General features: G+C 47.8%; 1 pseudogene; it reads left to right on the plus strand.

Annotated features, from left to right (window-relative positions):
• The first annotated feature begins 4,986 nt into the window (after positions 1-4,986).
• Positions 4,987-6,319, plus strand: LOC103299111 (tubulin alpha-4A chain-like; annotated as a pseudogene).
• Positions 6,320-6,865: the final 546 nt, after the last annotated feature.

A 6,865-nucleotide genomic window follows, 5' to 3' on the forward strand; every position in this document is an offset into this window, starting at 1 on the left:
CAAAGGTTTGTGGGTATATGGCAGGTGACAGCTGGCCTTGGTGTACCCTAGGGTTCTTGCTGAGTGGCCTCAGACCCAGCACTAGCACCAAGATTGAATCTGTATCAATTTGAGAAACACTACTCATCCCTGAGAGCCTATTTCCCACAACTCATGTATAGTCAGAGGCTCTTTCAGTGACTTAGCCTAATGGGCAGTCAGCAGGTGGATCTCAAAGTGTATTGGGCCTTTTGTTGACTTGCCCCAAGGCTCAGTGCTGGTGGAAGCCAGCCTTGGTGTGCATCTTGATGCTTCCCATGCACACCCACTTCTATCAGAGGCAGCGCCACAAACTGTGGATCACCATGTAGCTCCAAACAGATGGCCCAGGGCCAGCCACAAGCAGCATCTGACATTGAACAGCATTGGAGTCCCCACAAGAGGTCCTAGAACCAACACACCTGGTGGTGGGCTTCAGATCACATCAGGACAGGATCCAATTAGTTCCACAAGCAACATATCCAAAGGGAGATCTTGGCAGGCATCACAGCCTGCTGAGGTGATTTCTACTTGTGTGGTGAGCATCTGCACAGCAGTGGGTCAATCCTCACAGTGAGGCAGCCAAAGGCTTAATCCCAAGCATGCAAGGGCCAACATCAATAAAAATTTAACTACAAGAGGAAGACTCACATAACCCACACAAGGGATATTCCCAGAGCACCCAGCTCAGGTAATCAGGTAGACTTCACCACTAGGTTCCACAGGACACATATTACATAAGGCCACCCTACCAAGACAGGGAGACATAGCAGATCTACCTAATACACAAAAACAAATACAGAGAGGCAGCCAAAATGGGGAAACAAAGAAACATGCTCCAAGTGAAAGAACAGGAGAAATACCCAGAAAATGAACAAAATGAAATGGAAGCAAGCAATGAACCAGATAAACACCTTAACACAATGATTATAAGGATGCTCAAGGAACATAGGGGAAGAATGAATGAACTCAGTGAGAACATAAACAAAGATATAATAAACACAAAAAGGACATAGAAACCATAAAAAAGAACCAGTCAGAAAAAAAGAATACAGTAATTGAAATGAAGAATACACTAGAATGAATGAACAATTAGGTTAGCTGAAGCCTGGGTTCAAATCAGTTATTTGGAAAACAAGGTAGCAGAAAACACCCATTGAGAGCAGCAAAAAGAAAAAAGAATTAAAAAAAACATGAGAATAGTCTAAGGGACTTCTGGGACATAAAGTGTAATAACATCTACGTTATAGGGGCACCAGAAGGAGTAGAGAGAGAGAGCAAGGGAATGAGAACATATTTGAAGAAATAATGACTGAAAATGTCACTAACCTGTTGAAGAAGAAACACAAACCCAGGAAGCAGAGAGTCCCAAACAAGATGAACCCAAAGATGCCCACACTGAAATACATCACAACTAAAACACCAAAGGTTGCCGAGGCCAGTTTGGCTCAGTGGATGGAGCGTCAGCCTGCGGACTCAAGGGTCCCAGGTTCGATTCCGGTCGGGGGCATGTGCCTTGGTTGCGGGCGCATCCCCAGTGTGGGGTGTGCAGGAGGCAGCTGATCGATGTTTCTCTCTCATCGATGTTACTAACTCTCTATCCCTCTCTCTTCCTCTCTGTAAAAAATCAATAAAATATATTTTTAAAAAATAAATAAAACACCAAAGGTTAAAGACAAAGTGAAAATTTTAAAAGAAGCAAGAGAAAGTTACCTATAAGGGAGCTCCCATAAGGCAGTTAGCTGATTTCTCATCAGAAAAATTTTAGTCCAGAAGGGACTGGCATGATATATTCAAAGTGATGAAAAGCAAGAATTTATAGCCAAGACTACTCTACCCAGCAAGGCTATTGTTTTTAATTGAAGGAGAAATAAAGAACTACCCATACAAGAAAAAGCTAAAAGAGTGCATCACCATAAAACCAGTATTATAAGAAATGTTAAAGGAGTGTTTTTAAGAAGAAAGAAAAAAAAAGAGGAACATAGTTCTAAAGAATAAAATGACAATACATACCTATCAATAATCACTTTAAGTGAAAATGGCTTAAACGTTCCAATCAAACACATAGGGTTCCTGAATGTATAAAAAACCCAGATCCATATATATAGTGTCTACAAGAGACCTACCTCAGAATGAAAGACACACACTGAAAGTAAAGGGATAAAAATACAATATTTGATGCAAATGAAAATTTTAAAAAAGCTTGGGTAGCAATAGTCTAAGGGACCTCTGTATCTTAAAAAATGAACTTTAAAACAAAGGTTATAATAAGAGACAAAGAAGAACATTATCCTATATCATAAAAGGCTAATATGCAAATAGACCAAACATATTAGCAAATAAGGGGAACATCTGGAACAACCGAACAAGCGGTTGCTATGATGTGCGCTATTAGGGGATGTGCGTGGAACATGGCGGGCGTTGGCCATGGTGGAATGATGGAGCAGGTGAGCGGGGATGCCAGACCAAGGTGGGCGCCAATCACTGTCATCAGGGCGAGCCGCTGGTGATTACTGAATATTCTTTGCTCCTGCGCACCGCAGTCCCGCCCAGCACTCGCACCTGCTGCCAGTGCCGGCCCCACTCATATCTGCAGCTGGCGCCATTGCTGCTACTCACAACTGCCACTTGCACCTGCTGCCGGCACCCGGAGCTGGTCCGGATCGCTCAGCACCATCAGCAGGTGCAAGCAGTGGCTGCTGGCCCCAATTGCTCCTCAGGGCTTCTCCACCTCCCCCTGCTCCTGAGGGATGATTGGGACAGCAGCTGCCACTCACACCCGCAGCCAGTGCTGGAGCCACCACTTGCACCTGCTGTCGGCACCTGGCACCAGTCCTGATCGCTCAGTGCCATCAGTGGGTGCAAGCGGCAGCTGCTGGCCCCAATCACCCTTCAGGGCATCTCCACCTCCCCTTGCTCCTGAGGGGCGATTGGGGCCGGCAGCCGCTGCTCGCACCCACTGACAGTGCCGAGCGATTGGGACAGGCACCAGGTGCCGGCAGCGGGTGTGAGCTGCATCTCCAGCACCAGCTGCGGGTGCGAGTGGGACCAGCACCGTCAGCACATGGGAGCAGCTGCAGCAGGAGCATAGCTGCCGGCAGAGAGGGCACCGAGGGCCGCGACAGGAGGGGCTGGGCGGGGGTGCAGAGGATGGGCTGAGACCCACCCCTGTGCCCACCATAACCTCATGGCTCACAGTTCCTTTCAAGGTGCATGAATTCGTGCACTGGGCCCTTAGTCTCTCTCTCTCTCTCTCTCTCTCTCTCTCTCTCTCTCTATATATATATATATATATATATATATATATATATATATATATAAGCCTAAGTGACCAGTCAACCACTTGACCTTTTGACCGGTTGACTGGTCAATATGACATGCACTGACCACCAGGGGGCAGACACTCAATGCAGGAGCTGCCTCCTGGTGGTCAGTGTGCTCCCACAGTGGGAGCGCTGCTCAGCTGACCAACAGGTGCCAGATGCTGGGCTCACGACTGGCAAGTGCAGCTGTGGTGGCGTGAGCCTCTCCCACGGACACTCCCCTGTGTGCCCCTCCCCCAACCAGACCAAGACCAGGATTGGGACCGGCATCGGGACCGACTGGGTGTAAGCCTGCGGCCACTTCTCAGTCATGGGTGCATGGGTATCTTCCTAGGATGGGCGCGCAGAGACTGCAGTGGAGCCGCAGTGAGCCTACCTAGTGGTGGCTACAGCAGGCACAGCAGGGCCGGGATGAGCAGGAGCATCACAGCGCCTGGCCCTGGGCTCCGGGTGCTCCCTGGCCGCCTGCCATTTCCCTCACTACTACATCCCTCGGGGGATGTTGGATGCTGGTTTCAGCCGGATCCCTACAGGCCACGCCAAGGGACCCTACCAGTGCACTGGGCCTCTAGTATAATGATAAAGGGATCAAGCCAACAAGAGAATATAATCCTTATAAACATTTAGTCACCCAACATAGGAGCACCTAATATGTAAAGCAAATCTTAATGAACATAAAGAAAGAGATTGACAATAATACAGTCATAGTAGGTGATTTTAACACCATTGACATCAATAGGTACATCTTCCATACAGAAAATCAACAAGGAAACAGTGGCCTTAAATGACACACTAGGCCAGATGGATTTAATTGATATTTTCAGAGCATTTCACCCCAAAGCAGCAGAATATACATTCTTTTCAAGTGCACATGAAATCTTTTCTAGGGTAGACTAGTTGTTAGGAGACAAAACAAGTCTCAATAAAATTAAGACCATTGAAATCATATCAAGCATTTTCTCTGGCCACAATGGAATAAAACTAGAAATCAATTACAAGAAAAAAACTGAAAAACACACAAACAAATGGAGGCCAAATAACATGTTACTAAACAATAAATGGATGGTTTACAATGCGATCAAGGAAGACATCAAAAGATACTTTGAGATAAATAGAAATTAAAATAATCAACTCCAAATCTATAGGACACAGTGAAAGCAGTCCTAAGAGGGAAATTTATAGCTCCAGGAAAAAGAAAAATCTCAAATAAACAATCTAACCTTACACCTAAAGGAACTAGAAAAAGAACAGTAAAAAAGCCCAAAGTGAGTAGAAAGAAGGAAATAATGATCCGAGCAGAAATGAACAAAATCAAGTCTTAAAAAAACAGTAAAAAACCCGGCTGGTGTGACTCAGTGGTTGAGTGTCGACCTATGAACCAGGAGGTCATAGTTTGATTCCCAGTCAGGGCACATGCCTGGATTGTGGGCTCGACTCCCAGGATGGGGCATGCAGGAGGCAGCCGATTAATGATTCTCTCACATCATTGATGTCTCTCTCTCTCTCTCTCTCTCCCTCTCTCTCTCTCTCTCTCTCCCTCTCTGAAATCAATAAAAATATATTTAAAAAAACACACACAATACAGGCACTTCTTGCTGACATCCATCACCCGAACTCTATGTGAGACCCACCACCCGGATTCAACATGCATGAATGTATCTCAATCCATGTGGGGTAGGCAGGTGTCCAGATGGACAATGCCTGCTGGGAACTCTACTGCCTAGAACATGGGATTCAGCTTGATGGGCAGATGCCCAGTGACAAGACCATGGTGGAGGAGATGACTCCTTCACCACCTTCTTCTGTGAAACCAGAGCTGGAAAGCACATGCCCTGAGCAGTTTTTGTGGATTTGCAGCCCACCGTAATTGATGAGATCCAAAATGGCCCATACCGGCAGCTCTTCCATCCAGAGCAGCTCATCACCGGGAAAGAGGATGCTGCGAACAGCTATGCCCGTGGTCACTATACCATTGGCAAGGAGATCACTGACCCCGTACTGGACCGGATCCGCAAGCTCAGTGCACAGGACTTCAGGGCTTCCTGGTCTTCCACAGCTTTGGAGGGGGAACCGGCTCCAGCTTCACCTTACTCTTGATGGAGTGGCTCTCTGTTGATTATGGCAAGAAATCCAAGCTGGAGTTCTCCATCTACCCAGCCCCTCCAGGTTTCCACAGCCATGGTCGAGCCCCACAACTCCATCCTGACCATCCACACCACCCTGGAGCACTCAGCCTTTGCCTTCATAGTGGACAACGAAGCCATCTATGACATCTGCCACCACAACCTGGACATTGAACGCCCCACCTACACCAACCTTAACTGCCTCATCAGCCAGATCATCTCCTCCATCACAGCTTCCCTGTGCTTTGACAGGGCCCTCAACATGGCCCTGATGGAGTTCCAGACCAACCTGGTGCCCTACCCATGCAACCACTCCCCGCTGGCCACCTATGCACCAGTCATCTCCACAGAGAAGGCATACCATGAACAGCTGTTGGTGGCAGAGATCACCAATTCCTGCTTTGAGCCTGCTAACCAGATGGTGAAGTGTGATCCCCATCATGGCAAGTACATGTCCTGCTGCCTGCTGTACCATGGAGATGTGCTGCCCAAGGATGACAACACCACCATCGCTGCCATCAAGACCAATCGCAGTATTCAATTTGTTGACTGGTGCCCCACAGGCTTCAAGGTTGGCATCAACTATCAGCCACCAACTGTGGTGCCCAGAGGTGAACTGGCCAAGGTGCAGCGTGCAGCATGCTGAGTAACACAACCGCCATTGCCAAGGCCTGGGCCTGTCTGGACCACAAGTTAGACCTGATGTATGCCAAGAGGGCGTTTGTGTACTGGTATGTGGGTGAAGGCATGGAGGAGGGTGAGTTCTCAGAGGCCCTGGAGGATATGGCTGCCCTGGAGGATTATGAGGAAGTAGGCATCAACTCCTATGAGGACGAGGATGAGGGAGAAAAATAGACCAGCTGTCTGGAGCCCACTCACTATGTTTATTGCAAAATTCTTTAGAAATAAACAGTCTCCTTGCACGATTTCTTGTTCCCTCGGTGAGTACTTGAGCCTCTGCTGCCTTCCTCTTTGTGCTGCTGCTGCTGCTGCAGCTGTTGACGCTTCTGCCCTATTTGCTACTCATGGTCCTTTTCCCTTCCATGGCTGAAGGTGAGACCTGCCAAGGATCCCTTGCCAGACTCAGAAAACATGACCCCAGGGACCTTGATGTAAGATCCGAAGGGGAATCCAGGATAGGGAGGAAATGATGACTGAATCCTGGACCAGTCTGTCCAGCTATTGGATATGAGTCTTCACTCCTTTTCCAAGTAGGAGTTTTAAGTCCAAAAGTTTCTGTATTTGAGTTGGACTAGACCGTATTCTTCCTGCTGCTTCTGCATTCACCGACTCTGGAAGCAAGGCTGGGACCAGGCACATCTGTTATGAAGGCTTGGAGTGGGACTGAGCTGGCCCAAAGTTCCTTGGCATGGAGCCCAGTCATAAGCTTGGGGAATGGGA

The sequence above is a fragment of the Eptesicus fuscus genome, chromosome 1 (assembly GCF_027574615.1).
Source record: "Eptesicus fuscus isolate TK198812 chromosome 1, DD_ASM_mEF_20220401, whole genome shotgun sequence".
In the NCBI taxonomy this organism is placed as follows: Eukaryota; Metazoa; Chordata; class Mammalia; order Chiroptera; family Vespertilionidae; genus Eptesicus; species Eptesicus fuscus.